The sequence below is a fragment of the Setaria italica genome, chromosome II, assembly GCF_000263155.2.
Source record: "Setaria italica strain Yugu1 chromosome II, Setaria_italica_v2.0, whole genome shotgun sequence".
NCBI lineage: Eukaryota > Viridiplantae > Streptophyta > Magnoliopsida > Poales > Poaceae > Setaria > Setaria italica.
In genome coordinates this window covers 41,560,841-41,579,959 of record NC_028451.1, presented here as the reverse complement: position 1 = coordinate 41,579,959, position 19,119 = coordinate 41,560,841, and the positions used below count along the sequence as shown (strand labels likewise).

General features: G+C 44.0%; 1 long non-coding RNA gene across 1 annotated transcript; it reads left to right on the top strand.

The window, feature by feature from the left end:
• Window positions 1–871: 871 nt before the first annotated feature.
• Window positions 872–11,752, top strand: LOC111256231. Its single transcript, XR_002676245.1, has 2 exons — window positions 872–916; window positions 11,471–11,752. It is a non-coding gene; the product is annotated as an uncharacterized LOC111256231 (long non-coding RNA).
• The last annotated feature ends 7,367 nt before the right edge of the window (window positions 11,753–19,119 follow it).

Sequence of the window (19,119 nt, the reverse complement as noted above, 5' to 3'; positions counted from 1 at the left end):
CATGAATTAGTATAGGGGTTCTGCAATTAGTTTATAATTAGCTCATATTTAGTCCTCCTAATTAGTATCCCGAACATCCGATGTGACCCTCCTAAAGTTTAGCACCTCGTATCCAAAGACCCCCTTATTCAATTATCCATGTTAAACAAAATATAAATTTGTAGTAACTTAAGCGGTCAAATTAAACGTCTGCTAGACACTGGCTCAACATCCTCACAAAAGAGAGAAGTTAAGAAATTGTATACAAGGATATCAGATAGAAAAGGGGGAACACAATCACAGAATCTTCATAGAAAACATTTATGCTTGATGTCGTATCAACACAACCTGGCACCAATATGCAATATGGGAATTTCAACGAGAAATGTATGTAGTTGGCGACAACTGTATTGTAGTACTACTCTAATTTTATATTTAACTATATGCAAATTAAATCTGAACCAGATGATCACTTTTCTTTGGTAAAGACTTTCCTACGGCACAGCTTCACACCTTCGTAATTCCTACTTGTATAAAACGAGGCAGCCCTCGCCTCTCGACGACACCGCAAAAGCAATCAGCTCAGACATCCACCCATCAAGATCGAGCACCGGCATTACCTCTGTATACCACATACTGACATACCATTGCAGCTAGTTTCTGATGGCTGCCATGACCAGGAACTCCGTCGTCCTGCTCCTTGTTCTGGCCGGCGTCGTCGTGCAGCTGTGCTGTGTGCTCCCTCACTCCTCCGGTGGCAGCCGCCGGTAGAAAGCTGGCCGAGCAGCGAGTGGACTCAGGCAGCGTCAGGGAAGCTCAGGGCCTGGTGCACCAAAACGACGGCACTGCCGTCACCCAGGCCGCCAATGTTGTCACGGACTCTGCCGGGGAGATCAACCCAGGCTTGGCTGGTACCTTGACCGGCCCCAAAGGGAAGGTCTCAACAGCCCCCGGTGCCGCTGCATCCACTACACGCAATTGATTGTTCTGTCGTGCGAGCATGCACACTCGCGGTATAAGTTTGTTGCATTGGAGATGTGCAATGTATAAGGTAGCCAACTAGCCATACAAGTTTCATGTTTGTAAGTATATATCCATGCATGCTTTCAATTTCTCATGCATTTTTGCCAAGGTGTTTTGTTGTTAAGTAACATGTGTTTTGGGCAGGTGCTGGAAGATGGAACTGAAAGCGAAATGGGACGTGCGTGTATGAACCTGATCTGCCCAATGGAATTTATTTGCTGCTGTTTCTTTAGCCACGCACAAGTTGTGGCGCTGATTAGCAGCCCAAAGTGTTTTCGTTCTTATCCACCCGTGTCACAGAATTATCATTCATTACCTCAGACAAAAACACAAATCATAACTGTAGCGAGAGATAATAGAAAAAAGATGAAGACACGAACTGCAACAAGTCAACCATGCCCACAGCAAGGAGCACAGGTCTTCAGGATTGTTTCCCGCCTTGGCAGATAAGTGAGACCATGAAACAAATGCTCGGTATGTGCAACTTGCCGTATATTCTCCACTTGGCGACTACTTCCATATAAGACCGTTGGGTCCCCCTAGGCATGCAGAGATGCACATCCTGTAGGTGGATCCAGTAACACCGCGGGCTTAATGCAAATTTATCCTTCCTATACAAGTTGTATGGTTAAACTAGATGAAATTTTAAAGGAGATTAAGCAGTGGAATTAAATAGTTGGGGGTGTAAAATGAATAACACCGGCTCAAGATGTCCATACTCCATAGAAAAGAAAAGCTGTATACAGATAGGGATATATTTACGGGCAAAAGACCTGGAGATCATGTCCATAAGAAAAACATTTAATTGATCCACAAGAAATACGGGCAAAAGACCTGGATTGCACTATGTTGTGATACACTACTCTCTAATTTAACATTATTTAACAATATGCTAGTGCAATCCGGATGATTACTTTTATAGTTTATTAAAGACTTGCAACAGTTAGACGCCAGCTTGTATCAAGGAAGCAACCCTCAAAACGCACTGCAAGAATCATCACCTCAAACACCACGTATCAGAAATGATATTACTCCTTTTGTTTCTTCTCGTTGACTTCGTTCACCCTCCGCGACCTTCCACGGCCCGCCAAGGCGCCAGTGACGAGCCGCCGTATCGCTGCGAAGCGCGGAGTCGCGGGCAGGGGATCTCGTCGACGGCCGCCTCCCGTCCCTCCGCTGAGTTTTGATTTGGTTTTTTTTTCTCAAATTTGGTGTATCCTGATTCCAATTCCTGCCATTGTGTCTCTGTTCTTTCGTATGGGAGGAGGCCAGGAGGTCTGTAACTCTTCTGTATCTTACGCACCGCTTACCTATTATTCTTCGCAAAAAGAAACTTTGCTACTGCATCGCATATTCGCATGTGGCGGGAGAGATCGATATTTTGGGGTGGATGGATGGAGAAGAAGCACGGGAAGAAGAGGATCAGGATACCCATGTATTTAGATTGTGGATCCAAACATCTTTAACTAAAATTTAGCTGGCTAAAAAACACTAAATTTTAGCCAGCTAAGCTTTAAATGGGTCGATCCAAAGAGGACCTAAATTATATTCAATCTTAGCTTCTAGGTTTAACCAAACAAAATGCGTAGGAGATTAAGCGGTCAAATTAAATAGTTGGTGCGTAATAAAATGCAAAAACAATGGCTGCTCGCACGAAAGAGAAATATTATACTAGGACATTATTATTAGATAAAGGAGGAACAGAATTTCGTTCATTAAAAAATATTTATAATATATTATATATGATTGATACATGAGGATTAACAAAACCTGTTACCAAGAAATGTGAGAAATTGAGAACCCATCGAAAAATGTGAGTTGGATGGCCACTACTACATTAACTGTATCACTACTCTAATTTAACAATAGCCCATGCGAACCAGATGGCCACTTTTATTGAAGCCTTCCAACTGCTAAACGCGAGCTTCAGCTTGACCCCCTGCGCCTCTCTGTACTTCTATAAAAGGAGGCAGCCCTCAGCTCGACGACACTGCAAAACAGCATAAACAACCAACTCAAACATCCACACATCACACATATATTGCAGTTAGTTTCTGATGGCTGCCATGGCCAGGAACTCCGTCGTCCTGCTCCTTGTTCTGGCCGGCGTCGTCGTGCAGCTGTGCTCCCTCACTCCTCCGGTGGCAGCCGCCGGTAGAAAGCTGGCCGAGCAGCGAGTGGACTCAGGCAGCGTCAGGGAAGCTCAGGATCAGGTGGTGGGCTTCATTAACAACGACGCCGAGGACCTGAGCTCCGAGATCGACGATGACCCATGCTTCGCTGCCGGTGTTGGGATACGAGGTAGGCTACGCTAGCGCAAATCAAAATTTCTACCGCGTATAACCAGGAAGAACTGCCGTATAAGGATCACGGGATTACCACTCGACGCACTACTGGTGCGGAAGATGTAGATATGCGTCGGTGCAGTGAAGACGATCACGTAGTCGTACGTAGTCGAACAACGTAGTCGTACGTAGTCGATCACGTCCAGCGGCTCCTCAACAGCTCGTCCACGTGCACAGCAAGATCGCCTCCGGTGCCGCGGCTCGTCGTCGGCTCGTCGTGGCTCGTCGGCGGCTCGTCGATGGCTCGTCCAAGTGCTGCAGGCGCAACACCTCCAAGGTATCCACACGTGCAGGGAGGAAGCGTCGCAAGCCGGATTGCTAGATCCGCGAGTTGCAACAGGCGAGGGCGTGGGAGGCGCGGCAAGTGTGTTCAGCTAAAGGGTGTAAACCCTAGGGCGCCCCCACCCCTCTATTTATAGAGGTTCCTGGTGGGCCTCTGGATCCGAGGCCCATTAGCACTCCTAAACCTAATCCAACTCGGATCAGATCCGAATTGGGCTTCCAGCCTCTTAAGTGTGTGACCCTATGGGTTCGGATACGTATAGACATGGCCCGAGTACTCCTACTCGGCCCAATAGTCGGTAGCGGCCTCTAGCAAGACGTGCCAACTCCTATACGCATACGAAGATCATATCAAACGAACCATCACAACATAATATACATGCTGTTCCCTTTGCCTCACGATATTTGGTCTAGCTTCAAGCTGACCGCTCTTTCTCGATCCTGTGATTCGGAATCCCTTTGTAGGTTAACTCTTAACCGTACGTAGCATGGCCATGCATTTTCGGATCCGATCACTCGAGGGGCCCAGAGATATCACTCTCAATCAGAGAGGGGCAAATCCCATCTTGATTGACCATGTCTCATAGCATGCTTCTTGACAAACCCGAAAGCTACCTTTATAACTACCCTGTTACGGCGTAGCGTTTGATAGCCCCTAAGTAGGTCGATCCACATCTAGAATACATGCGACAATCTCAGGTCTAAGGACAAAGCGTATATGTTGTTTAAAGAGAGAACTACTTCTCGTGTTGGGTCAGTCCTAACACATGTCTCCACATGTGTCCACATTATTAGTTCAACATCTCCATGTCCATGACTTGTGAAACATAGTCATCAACTAATACATGTGCTAGTCTAATATTCATGTGTGTCCTCACATGAACTCCGACTAGGGACAACTTAAGAATAACCATACAAGTAAAGAGTTTCACATACAATTCACATAATTGCAAATCAATTCAAGTAGCCTTTAATGGATATTCAATGAACACAATATACAAATCATGGATACAAATGGAATATCATCATCTCTATGATTGCCTCTAGGGCATACCTCCAACAGTCTCCCACTTGCACTAGAGTCAATCTAGAAGGTACCTAATACCCATAGCTCTTACATGCGCATCATGCTTAGCCTGCGGGAGTGGTTTTGTCAACGGATCAGAAATGTTCAGATCCGTGTGTATTTTGCATATCTTGATCTCACCCCGGTTAATGAAGTCTCGAATGAGATGAAATCGCCGCATTACGTGTTTGTTCTTCTGGTGGTTCCTTGGCTCCTTTGCTTGCGCAATTGCCCCATTGTTATCACAGTAGAGATTCAATGGGCTGGACGCATTCGGGAACACACCAAGCTCAATGAGGAAATTCCTAATCCAAACACCTTCCTTCGCGGCTTCCGAAGCCGCGATGTACTCGGCTTCCGTCGTAGAATCGGCCACCGTCTCCTGCTTGGAACTCTTCCAACTAACAGCACCACCATTCAGTGTGAACACAAATCCTGATTGTGACTTTGAATCATCTCTGTCGGTTTGGAAACTAGCATCGGTGTAACCTGTTACAACGAGCTCCTCCTGACCTTCATAGACGAGGAACATATCTTTAGTCCTTCTCAAGTACTTAAGAATGTTTTTCACCGCTGTCCAGTGACTCTCACCTGGATCAGATTGGTGTCTGCTTGTCATACTTAGCGCATATGAAACATCTGGGCGAGTACTTATCATTGCATACATGATAGATCCAATAGCCGAGGCATATGGTACTCTACTCATGCGATCCCGCTCATCAGCAGTCGAAGGACACTGAGTCTTGCTGAGATGTATGCCATGTGACATAGGCAAGAACCCTTTCTTTGCCTCTTCCATGCTGAACCGCTTCAACACTTTGTCAATATAAGTATCTTGGCTCAAACCTATAAGCCTTCTCGATCTATCTTTATAGATCTTAATGCCCAGAATATATGCCGCTTCCCCTAAGTCCTTCATCGAAAAACTATTTTTCAGTGAAGTCTTTACGGACTCAAGCATAGGAATGTTATTTCCAATCAGTAATATGTCATCCACATATAAGATTAGAAATACTACAGAGCTCCCACTAACCTTCTTGTAAACACAAGACTCTTCTTCGTTCTTGGTGAAGTCAAACCCTTTGACCACTTCATCAAAACGAATGTTCCAACTCCTAGATGCTTGCTTCAATCCATAAATGGATCTCTGAAGCTTGCATACCTTTCCAGCATTTTTCGGATCGACAAAACCCTCGGGCTGTATCATATACACGTCCTCAGCTAGGTTTCCATTCAGGAAAGCTGTCTTGACATCCATCTGCCATATCTCATAATCGAAATATGCAGCTATAGCTAGAATAATCCGAATGGACTTAAGCATCACTACGGGCGAGAAGGTCTCGTCGTAGTCAACTCCTTGAACTTGTCGAAAACCTTTTGCGACAAGTCGTGCTTTATAGATGTGAACATTTCCATCCATGTCCTTTTTCTTCTTATAGATCCACTTGCACTCTATGGCTTTAACACCATCAGGCGGGTCAACCAAGTTCCAAACTTGATTGTCTCCCATGGACTCTATTTCGGATTGCATGGCACTCTGCCATTTTTCGGAGTCTGGGTCCATCATTGCTTCTGCATATGTCGCAGGCTCATCATTGTCCAACAATAATATTTCTCGCATTTCGCGGAGCCTTGCCGACCTTCGTGGTTGTGGCGGTGCTTCTCTTGCCATGGGTATCTCAACTTGTTCTGCTACGTCAGCATCACTCATTGATTCTTGCCCGATTGGCTCATCTTGAACTTCTTCAAGATGCACTGTCTTTCCACTCTTTTCTCCTTTGAGAAACTCTTTCTCTAGGAAAACCCCGTTCCGAGCGACAAACACTTTGCCTTCTGATCGGTTGTAGAAATAATATCCCAAAGTTTCCTTTGGATATCCCACGAAAATGCACTTATCCGACTTGGGTGTGATCTTGTCCGACTGAAGTCGCTTGACAAACACTTCACATCCCCAAATCTTTAGAAAAGACAAACTGGGAACCTTTCCAGTCCATATCTCATATGGTGTCTTAACTACGGATTTAGATGGTACCCTATTTAGTGTGAAAGCTGCTGTTTCTAGAGCGTATCCCCAAAATGACAACGGTAGGTCCGACTGGCTCATCATTGATCGAACCATATCTAACAAAGTTCGATTACGTCGCTCGGACACACCGTTTCTCTGAGGTGTTCCAGGCGGCGTAAGTTGTGGAACAATTCCGCAACTCTTTAGATGATTGCTAAACTCGTGGCTCAAATACTCGCCTCCACGATCAGATCGTAAGGCCTTAATTTTCTTGCCACGCTGATTTTCAACTTCATTCTGAAATTCCTTGAACTTTTCAAAGGTTTCAGACTTGTGCCTCATCAAGTAGACATAGCCATATCTACTAAAATCATCAGTGAAAGTTATGAAGTATTGGAATCCTCCTCTAGCCGTCGTGCTCATTGGTCCGCATACATTACTATGTACGAGTTCCAACAAGTCTACTATTCTCTCAGTAAATCCTGTGAAAGGCGTCTTGGTCATCTTGCCTAGCAAGCAAGCCTCACATGTCTCGTATGATTCAAAATCAAACGAAGTTAGAAGTCCATCAGAATGGAGCTTCTTCATGCGCTTTTCACTTATATGACCCAAACGACAATGCCACAAGTAGGTAGGACTCAAATCATTAGGCCGAGGCCTTTTAGCACTTACATTACAGACAGGTGAACCATCAAGATTTAAAACAAACAATCCATTCACAATGGGTGCAAAAGACATAAACATATTATTATTAGAGATCACACAACCATTGTTTTCACTCGCAAATGAATAACCATCCTTCATCAAGCATGAAGGAGACAAAATGTTTCGACTTAAACTAGGAACAAAATAACAATTATTCAACTCCATAATAAATCCTGACGGGAGGTGGAGTTGCATCGTCCCGACGGTCAAAGCAGCAACTCTTGCATTATTGCCCACGCGGAAATCAACTTCTCCTCTTTCCACGCTTCTACTTCTTATCATTCCCTGCATCGAATTGCAAATATGAGCAACCGATCCGGTATCAAATACCCAAGAATTAATAACTGTATCAGCGAGAAATATGTTGTCTGTAACATTAACAACAAGCGTACCTGAGGTAGAAGTACTCTTACTTCCGCCGTTCTTCAACGAAGCTAGGTACTGCTTGCAGTTTCTCTTCCAGTGACCAAGTTCATGACAGTAAAAGCACTCTTTATCTGGAGCAGGTCCAGGTCCAGCTTTAACCTTGGGCGGTGGGTTTGGCTTGGACGTTCCAGCCTTGCCCTTCTTCTTCCAAGAATTGCCCTTCTTTTTAAAGCTGGGCTTGTTCTGTATCGCCATCACATGGCTGGTACTAGCGCTTTTCTTGATGTCAGCCTCTGCTGTCTTGAGCATACCACACAGCTCATTCAATCCCTTCTCCGTCCCATGCATATGGTAGTTCGAGATGAAGTTCCCATAGCTAGGCGGAAGAGACGAAAGAATGAAATCAGTGGCCAACTCTTGGCCCAGTGGGAAGCCTAGCTTCTCCAGCCGTTGAGTGTAACCAACCATCTTGATTACGTGTGGTCCTACTGCTGCGCCTTCTGCTAGCTTGCTCTCAACAAAGGCCTTAGACACATTGAACCTTTCAGTCCTGGCCTGTGTTTGGAACATGTCTCTAAGCGCCACGATCATATCGTGCGCCTCATGGTTTGTTTCGAACTGCATTTGCAGCTCGGGTTTCATGCAAGCAAGCATAAGGCAGCTTACTTCAAGGTTAGCATCACATGCTTTCTTGTAAGCATTCTTAGCAGCAGCGGGTGCATCCTCAGCAGGTTCTTCTGGCAGTGGGTTGTCTAGAACATCTTCCTTTTTCTCAGCCCTGAGAACAATTCTCAGGTTGCGGATCCAATCCGAGTAGTTTGTTCCATTCAACTTGTCCTTCTCAAGGACCGAACGCAAAGCAAACGATGTGGTGGTGTTGCTAGGTGCCATTTAATCTACAACAAAAGTAATGCAAAATACACTAAGACAAACGTATCCATGATAGAGCAAATTACATTAAACTATTTTAACAGAATCTACTCCCACTAAAATCAATATCCCTCTATTGAAACTTAGTGATTCAGGATCCACAACTAACAAGTCTACTAGTGAGCTTTAGCATCACCGCTAGCAAACGAGGTAGATCGGTAAGCAACTTTTGCTAATCATATCACATATGACTCCTGTTGTTGGGTGACATCTCTATGTCTCGGCGCCCAACCTTTATGCCCCAAGGTCCTTAACCGTTAAGATGACCTCGTTAAGCAAACCAACCCTTATGCGTGTAAGTGTCCGACACAAACCCATCTAGTCAAGGAAAACTAGTGGCACCCTAATTTCATAGACCCACCACTAATTGTACAAGACATGGGACGGTGCAAGTTTTAGTTGGGAGGGCATACTAACTTAAAATTTGCGAGGGATCGTTCTACTTCTAACATCACAGCATGCAGAAAGTAAAACATAAACAGAATAGCATTCACACAGCTTGTGACACAGTATGGCCCGTTTTCATATGGTGATCTCCATCTCTATAGAACCTGTTCACCATGGTGATCTCCATCTCCATGTTCCATGTGCGCCATCCTCCTGGTGATGAGTCCTCCAAGAACTAGAGCATGCTATTACGCCTAATAGCTAGTAAAGAATCTAGTAATGAAGATTACATAGTTGCTTGGATCATCACAGATTGGTACGCAGACCATTAAATACAATAAAGTGACAACACATATGGCTCCTGCCGTGTTGCCGTACGCGCGACACGCAGGTCACGAATTAGTTACACACATGCATCACATACACAAGGGGGCCATACTGATCACAAGATACATCCTGCAAAAGAGAGTTAGGCGTCCTAACGTTCCAAACTTCGGAGGCCCGAAACTCCATCTTCCAAGCCGAATTTGGCAAATCTAATTTCGCCGAAAACGGCAAAGCGGTTGAAATTCACGTGTAACTTTTTCTGTAGATCAATTTTCGTATAGAAATCGCCCCGATCCGAGATCATACCGAAAAGTTACGGCTGATTTACCGAAGCATGCGCATACGGCAAAATCCCGACCCCGGCAGTAGATCCCATCTACCATTGCACATCTAATGCGCCTGGCGTATGACCCTGGATCTCGATTCGACCAATCATATTGATCTTCCCTCACTGCAACTGGATTTACGTGTATCACTTAACTCCGATGGCGGAAACCGACCGGTAGGAGTATGTCGTTACACTACCATTGCAGCAAGGGCACGAAACCAGGACATAGATCAAACAGAAAACTCGCATATCTCCATATGCACACATCCCGAATCCAAAACTAAGCAGCTAAGGCTCTTGATACCACTGTTGGGATACGAGGTAGGCTACGCTAGCGCAAATCAAAATTTCTACCGCGTATAACCAGGAAGAACTGCCGTATAAGGATCACGGGATTACCACTCGACGCACTACTGGTGCGGAAGATGTAGATATGCGTCGGTGCAGTGAAGACGATCACGTAGTCGTACGTAGTCGAACAACGTAGTCGTACGTAGTCGATCACGTCCAGCGGCTCCTCAGCAGCTCGTCCACGTGCACAGCAAGATCGCCTCCGGTGCCGCGGCTCGTCGTCGGCTCGTCGTGGCTCGTCGGCGGCTCGTCGATGGCTCGTCCAAGTGCTGCAGGCGCAACACCTCCAAGGTATCCACACGTGCAGGGAGGAAGCGTCGCAAGCCGGATTGCTAGATCCGCGAGTTGCAACAGGCGAGGGCGTGGGAGGCGCGGCAAGTGTGTTCAGCTAAAGGGTGTAAACCCTAGGGCGCCCCCACCCCTCTATTTATAGAGGTTCCTGATGGGCCTCTGGATCCGAGGCCCATTAGCACTCCTAAACCTAATCCAACTCGGATCAGATCCGAATTGGGCTTCCAGCCCCTTAAGTGTGTGACCCTATGGGTTCGGATACGTATAGACATGGCCCGAGTACTCCTACTCGGCCCAATAGTCGGTAGCGGCCTCTAGCAAGACGTGCCAACTCCTATACGCATACGAAGATCATATCAGACGAACCATCACAACATAATATACATGCTGTTCCCTTTGCCTCACGATATTTGGTCTAGCTTCAAGCTGACCGCTCTTTCTCGATCCTGTGATTCGGAATCCCTTTGTAGGTTAACTCTTAACCGTACGTAGCATGGCCATGCATTTTCGGATCCGATCACTCGAGGGGCCCAGAGATATCACTCTCAATCAGAGAGGGGCAAATCCCATCTTGATTGACCATGTCTCATAGCATGCTTCTTGACAAACCCGAAAGCTACCTTTATAACTACCCTGTTACGGCGTAGCGTTTGATAGCCCCTAAGTAGGTCGATCCACATCTAGAATACATGCGACAATCTCAGGTCTAAGGACAAAGCGTATATGTTGTTTAAAGAGAGAACTACTTCTCGTGTTGGGTCAGTCCTAACACATGTCTCCACATGTGTCCACATTATTAGTTCAACATCTCCATGTCCATGACTTGTGAAACATAGTCATCAACTAATACATGTGCTAGTCTAATATTCATGTGTGTCCTCACATGAACTCCGACTAGGGACAACTTAAGAATAACCATACAAGTAAAGAGTTTCACATACAATTCACATAATTGCAAATCAATTCAAGTAGCCTTTAATGGATATTCAATGAACACAATATACAAATCATGGATACAAATGGAATATCATCATCTCTATGATTGCCTCTAGGGCATACCTCCAACAGCCGGCCCCAAAGGGAAGGTCTCAACAGCCCCCGGTGCCGCTGCATCCAACACACGCAATTGATTGTTGTATCAGTGTATTTTTTTTTCGTGCGAGGTCAATTTCAAGTTACACACACTCATGGTATAAGTTTGTCGGAAATGTGCAATGTGTAAGGAGCCATTGTTTGTCCTATGGTAAGCTACCAATGTATGGAGTTTGAATAAAATAAAGGCTGTCTATCTGGCCTAGCGTGTTGTTTGGTTGTAATCCTGTTCTTGGTTTGAGGACAGCAACTTATACAAGTTTCATGCTTGTTCATACCCGTGCTCTCAATTTCTCATGCAATATTTGTGCCAAGATGTTTTGTTGTCGTGTAACGCGTTTTGGGTCAGGTGCTGGGAGAAGGGACGGAAAGCGAAATGGGGCGTACGTGTATGAACCTACCCATGGGATTTATTTGCTGCTGTTTCTTTCGCCACGCACAAGTTGTGGTGCCCAAAGTGTTTTCATTCTTATCCACCCGCGTTACAGAATTATCATCCATTGCTGCAAGTGAAGCATGGATTGACATGGTTGGGGCATGAATAATGGTAAAACATGCTTTTCATATAAAAAGGGAGATTGAATACAAATACATCCAAAAAAGAGAGAGGGAAACACCTGCCGGGCATGTTCATAGAAATGCACATACGTGCTTGACTCCCTGATAGTTGTCAGGTCTTTAATTTCTTGAAAAAAAGAAAACAATGACCCAGTCCACAAGAAAACCAGCTGATAATTCCCTTTCGGCAAACTGTGATGAGAATATCAACGGAACATGTGTGTTGTTGGCAACAGCTACATGGTTGCTACTCTAATTTAACAATAATACAACCATGCGATCCGGATGATCACTTTTATTAAAGCCTTTGTGACAGGTAACACCCACAGCTTCTTCTAAGGCGCTGCAAGAAGAACCATCAGCTCATACACCCACGCATCTGACGGCTGCCATTGGCCAGGAACACCGTCGCCCTGCTCCTTGTTCTGGCCGGCGTCGTCGTCGTGCAGTTGTGCTCCCTCCCGCCTCCTGTGGGAGCAGCCGGTGGAGCGCTGGCCGAGCAGCACGCAAGCAGGTCCAGGCAGCGGCGGGGGAGCTGACCTTGTGCGCCATGAAGCGGTCGCCGCCGGCAGCCAGGTCGCCCGAGGTGTCGGGAGCATCGCTGGACAGGCCGGCGCAGAGATAGGCGGGACAGCAGGCCGGGACATCAACTCTACACTCGGTGCCGTCGATGAGCGTGGCATCAACGCCGGCCAAGGTGGCTTATTGGGCGGCAGGCGGAGCGTCGGCACGAGCTCGACAGACTCCGGCGTCATCGGATCCACCGCACATGCACAATTGATTGAGCTCCTGTGTCCTTGTGTAGTAGTGTGTTCTTCAGGTACACTGCGCAGGCGGATATTACCACCGACTCGTGGTGCTGAGTGCTGACTAGCAACCCAAAAGTTTGTTTCTTGAGCAAGAACGACGCATTATTTGTTCTTCTTATCCAGCCCTGTCACAGATTATCTTCCATTTCTCCTCAAATAAAGCTTGGATTTGCATGTTCATGCATGTCATCTCTGCAAAACGGCTCTCTCCTCCCACTTGCCCTCAAAAATAGCTTGGCAAGATTGAGGCAGATGTGCTATATATGAACCAGATATTAAGCAAAAATTTCAAGATGGCTTCATTTGGTTTATTTTCTTGCTCGCAACAAGTACTTCATTCAGCGACCACAAGCTTCTTCCCTTTTTGATGACACAGGTTTCAGAAAATGCACGGAACGAATGAAGATCGTCATGTACAGAAAATGCTTCATGCATACGTTCAGTGAAGAAGTTGGGGAAGAACTAGCAGGAAACAGCAGAGCAAAGGTTCAGGGGCTGGCTGTTTGTTTCTTTAGTCACTCCTAAAAATTTCTGTCACATCGAATGTTTAGATACTAATTAGGAGTATCAAATATAGACTAATTACAAAACCAATTGCACAGATGAAGACTAATTTGCGAGACGAATCTATTAAGCCTAATTAGTTCATGATTTGACAATGTGATGCTACAGTAAACATGTGCTAATGATGGATTAATTAGGCTTAACTAGTCCATCAACCAGTGCTCCCGCACGGGCTAATATTTTTAGAAGCTATTGTATTTAAAAATTATTTAGAAATTAAACTCCTAGCTAATAATCAAAATTGTTTACCTCCTACTCTCTTATTTTTCAATACTTCAATATAATACTTATATAGATATGGACCTATCTTTGTCCAGTTGTGATTGTTTTTTAATTAATAATTACTCTATGCACGTTTTCATCCATATTCGTACTTTTTCCATTTTGTATCACACCTCCAATCCTCCATATATTATGTTTAGCATACAAATTAATATTTTTAATCGATTCCTCACATACATGTATAAATGGTCTAAATGGTGGCACTCATCATGCGTATATACTTTAACTTAGTATTTTATATTAATAATGAAATAAATAGGTAATTTAGAATCATATATTATTTTGATTTTTGATATTTTTTGATAATGCGCATGAAGATAATTAGATTAATATCTAGGTGTTTACTTTAGGTTATTTTTAATAACGACACACATGGGTAACATAGATAAAATTTTAGAATGACATTTTAAGTTATGCTTTATAATGATGTGTATAAGTAAATTGGATGAAGATAACGGGTTACTTTAGATTATTTTTTATAATAGCTGAGCTCGGTAATTTAGATATAGGTTTGGAGCTTATTTTTTAATATTTTCACCGTGACAGTGGTGGGTAACTTTTTTTAGAAAATATAATAGATCAGTGGCTATGATTATTAGAGTTTATAGGATTGGTGTTTGATGTTTTTAATTTGTATGAGAATTTGTCTCTTTTTTCTAGCTTGTCTCGTGGGAACTAATACAGAGTCTCTAATGGAAAAAAAATGAGACTACATTGCTACAAAATTATTACCATAAGCTACCTCTTGTTTGTTAAATATTCAAACACAATACTTATGTAGATATATACTTAATATCTTCATCCAATTGTGATAGATTTTAGTTAGTAATTACTCTATAATATTTTCATCCATATTTATAATCTTTAACTTTTCACTTTGCATCGCAGGTATACGCTTGAATTTGTTTAATGAACCCTAAGTTTGAGATACAATTTTAGCATAGAAATCTATATTCTCATCACTTTATATCCTTATAAATGGTGACACACATCATGCGTGTAGACCTTAATTATTATATTGTATAGCAACAGTGAAAGATATAAATGATTTAGAATCATATATTGTTGTATATTTTTAATTAAGGTTATTTGATTCAAACGTAGGGTTATCTCATGTTATTTTTAATAATGGCATGTGTGGGTAATATAGATGCAAATTTAAGGGGTTACTTTAAGTTTTTTAAATAATAGTGGTAGTTAATTCAATTGCAAATTAGGGGTATATTTTAAATATTGTTTATAATGGTATAAGTAGGTAATTTGGATGAAGATTACAGAGTTAATTTAGTTTATTTTATATAATGGCAGATGTGGGTATTTTATATATAGAATTAGGGGTTACTTTAGGCTATTTTCATAATAGTATAGGTGGGTAATTTTTTAGAAAATATAATAGATCCAATAACTATGATGATTTGAATCTATCGATTGATGGTCTGATGTTTTGCTTTTTTGTGAGAATTTCCAGGATTTCTCTCTTTTTCTAGATTGTCCATCTAGGAATTCTAGGTGGCTTCACCCAGAGGTTTGAAAAGGAGCCTCCAATTAGTAATAGTGATGGTCCGATATTTTGCTTTTTTGCGAGAATTTCCAGGATTTCTCTCTTTTTCTAGATTGTCCACCTAGGAATTCTAGGTGGCTTCACCCGGGGGCTTCAAAAGGAGCCTCCAATTAGTAATAGTAAACAGTCGTCTCGTGAATTAGCCTCCATGTGTATAATTAGTTTTATAATTAACTCATATTTATTTAGTCTTCAAATATTCGATGTGATATAAATTTTAGTCGGGATTAAAATCCAAAACACCCCCTTCCTCCTTGCTGGTCGCTGCCATCACAGCATCAGTGAGGACCAGGATACAGTTCCCGCCGCTGATAGCGGCGGACGTCGGCTCCGGCAAAACTGTCTGCTGCCAATAATGAATCTGGTAGGTGACCGACGGCACGATTCCATTCCCCAAGCATTTACGACCCGCGACCGATTCGAGCCGCTGCCCATGCACTCCCCTGCGCCCTGCGGCCCTGCCCCCCTCGCCCGCTGTGCATGTGCATGCATTCACGAGTCTGACCAGTTGACGTGCAGCTTCTATCTCCTCCGCAGCCCAATGATCAACTGTTCCCACTTCCCAGTTGAAACAGATACAACAGATAAGAACTGAAGAAAGATGACAAAATGCACAGAAACAAAGGAAGATCGTCATGCACAGACAGCGCAGAAGCTCAAACGCCTTTTCATCTCTTGACTGTGTATCGGTCACTTTTTAGCCCAGTACCGATACTAACATTAGTATCGATCTAAATTTGGGGATCCCTGAAGGACCTCCTTTTAGTACTGGGTGGTTTTATGACCCGATATTAAAGGTTCTCGTGGCTTTAGTACCGTGTCGTAATACTGCCCGGTACCTTACCGTGTACCTTTTAGTACAGGATGGTATTACGACCCTCTCCTTCAAAAGGAAAACATATCTAACTCCATCACATGTGTTGTGTAGGTGAGATGGTAAGGAAGCCTCGCGTAAAGCTAGAGGTTGTGGATTCGAATCCCACGGGCCGAGCACGGGCATAGTATGAGTGAAAATCGCATGACTTGTGCTGGTGTGTGCGGGAGCCTCCCGGGTGTTGTTCGTCAAATTTTTAAAGGAGACTTCTCTAGCTGTGGCTCCATCCATTGAACAAGATACATGTGAAAAATAGGAAAAGCTATATATCACCCAAGAGATTTGTGGCCTCTACTCACGATTTATGTGCCGTTTGATCTGTGTGCTCCACCATCTCCTCTCTCGTGTTGTTTTTTTATCCTTGACTGCTAGGTCCCGCGTGTCAGCGAGCACTGTTTGATTTGGGAATCCACGCTAATTTTTTTCTCTCCTCTGCTTCTCGTCTCTTTCGCTTCGGGTTCCTCATTTCGTTCCCCTTCCTCTCACTTCGAGCTCGCCGAGGATGCGAGCGTTTCTAGGGTTCCTGCCGCTCTGGTGAGTTCTTCGAGCTTGTTTAGATTTTGTTCCTACTGATATGGTGTTTGGTTGAGTAGTCACCACGGAATCGCTTGTTTTTTCTTGATCCCCTCACCCCTTTGCGATTTTTTCGAGATTTCTTAGCGCGCGATTTCGATCCAACAGTTTGGGTGTGTGATGGGAGCTTGCCTTATGTCGGATTGAGTAGCTTGACAGTCCACCAGGAATTACCTAAGTGGTTGATTTGTAGGCAGGGAGGACTGCGAGACCAAGAACTCGAAGGTGATCATGAGAACACGAGGGTTTAGATAGGTTCGGTCTTCCGGAGAGTAATACCCTACGTCCTGTGTTTTGCTAGATTGTATTGCTTTACGCTGGTGCGTGGGATAGCTTCGATGGGTTGTCCTCGGGAGGCGCCCTTGGCCGCCTTATATAGGCTAACAACCTAGGGTTACAAGTCGGTTTGAACCTAATCTAGCCGGTTGTTACATGAAAAGCAATCTGAGTCGGATTACAACACGTATCCCGCAATATCTGGACTGATTTGAATCGCCCGACCTCCTTGACTTGTGCTCCAAGTATATTCACGTCCTTGGCCTGCATGTTCTGGTCGGGCGAACCCACTTGTCAGGAACGACCAGTATCCTGGTCGATGGGGACCCATGGGGTACCCATATCCATCAAGCCCCCGAGCAATGTGTAGGTGAATAGGAACATGAGGACATCACAGTGAAGCTTGGAATGTGGTCGGCTGAAGCTGTGATGGCGTCATAGTGATGGAGAGGCTGCGCAGTGCTCAAAAAAGAAGAAAATCCGAGCGAACGCAGAGCCATATGCGCAGAGTAAAGTCGAGTGCTGAGTTGATGGATGTCGGGCATCTAGCAGGTCGAAGCGAAGGACATGGAGGGCGTCGCAAGACGCATTCCATATGGAGTAGCCCCCGAGCATTGAAGCGATTAGTATAATTGGTCCAATGGTCAAAAAGAAAAAAAGATCCCAGAAGCAGGTCCTAGTTCCCGAGCACAAGGATAGGCGAAGCCACGAAGGCACGCCAACCAGAAGTAGGTGCCCAGCCCCCGAGCATGAGCATGAGGACTAGTGGAGCCACGGAGGCTCGTCGACCTAAAATAGGCGCCCAGCCCCCGAGCATGAGCGTGAGGACTGGCGGAGCCATAGAGGCATGCCTTGAAAAATATAATAGAATTTGGTTGCCTGGTATGCTTCTATTTTGTGTATAGGGTTTCTTGCTTGGTTTCTTTGATTAAGTGTAGTTGCAGCTTGTTCTTGTTCTGTTTCTTGATTGGGTCTAGTTATGCTTTCTTATTCAGTGTCTTTAATAGGTTAAATTAGCAACAACAGCAAGTGAATTTGTTTTTTACTGATTATAGCTTTTGCGCTGTTCATCTCAGTTGGTTTGTATAAATATCAGAATATCTTGCATGTTTCTTTCTCTCTTAGTAGCTAAAACAAGAATTGTTCTTCAGTTAGTGTAGCAACTGGATTGCATTATGTTCTTAGAGCATGGCTTCAATTCAGTTTACTAAGTGTCTAATGTACGTTTGTACTCTGTTCTTACAATATTATGATTTTATTATCTTCCATTTCTGTTGCCCTTGATTTAATAAGGGCAATGATCGTCCTTTGTGTGTGCTATTCATTTTTCATTGCAGAATTAACCTTTGGTTTGCCAGTGTCACTCTAACCATTACTATGTAGCCTACAAAGTTCAATATATTTTTCTTGCTCATTTATATCTTACATTACTTTTTTACTATTCTTACTTTAGGTAGTGGGATGCAATTTTTTTATTCTACATATGTAATTTTTATGTATTTTGAATTCTGTGTACATAGGGTATTTTTCTACTTCATCTGTTTTCATATGTGTGGTTTGGTTGATTTGATTTTATATGTGGTTAGTTTATATGTGCAATTCTGTGTTATTTAATTTTGGTTGATCAACTTCTTTATTTCACTCAAATTTTAGTACCCAGAATTTTTTGGGTGATTTGGCTGCCCAAATCACCTGTGTGAGCGCAGCCAATAAATCACTCAAATTTTTATTCTCCGTATATTTAGGTTATTTGTCTATCCAAATCAACCGAGTGATGGATAGACAAAAAAAATCAGCAGTATTATTATTCAATTGGCTCTTTTTTTTTGCATGAATTATCACAAGCACTTGACACCGACAATATCGAGCTCTTTTTTTTTTTTGAGCTCGGACTAGTTACACTGCAAACACCCAGACGGCGAAACCAACGGTAATTTAACCACGTTGTAACGAGCGCGGCACATACTGAGGTTTGGAAGGAAAAGCTCGTCCATTGCGCATGCCGCATGCATGCGTGCATGCACACCTTCTTCCCGTCGACGACGGCTCAACGCCCGCTGCCACCAGCGCCCGCACCGGCGCCGCCGCCTGCCCCGGCGCCCGCACCGGCGCCCATCCCGACGCCCACGCCGACGCCAATCCCGA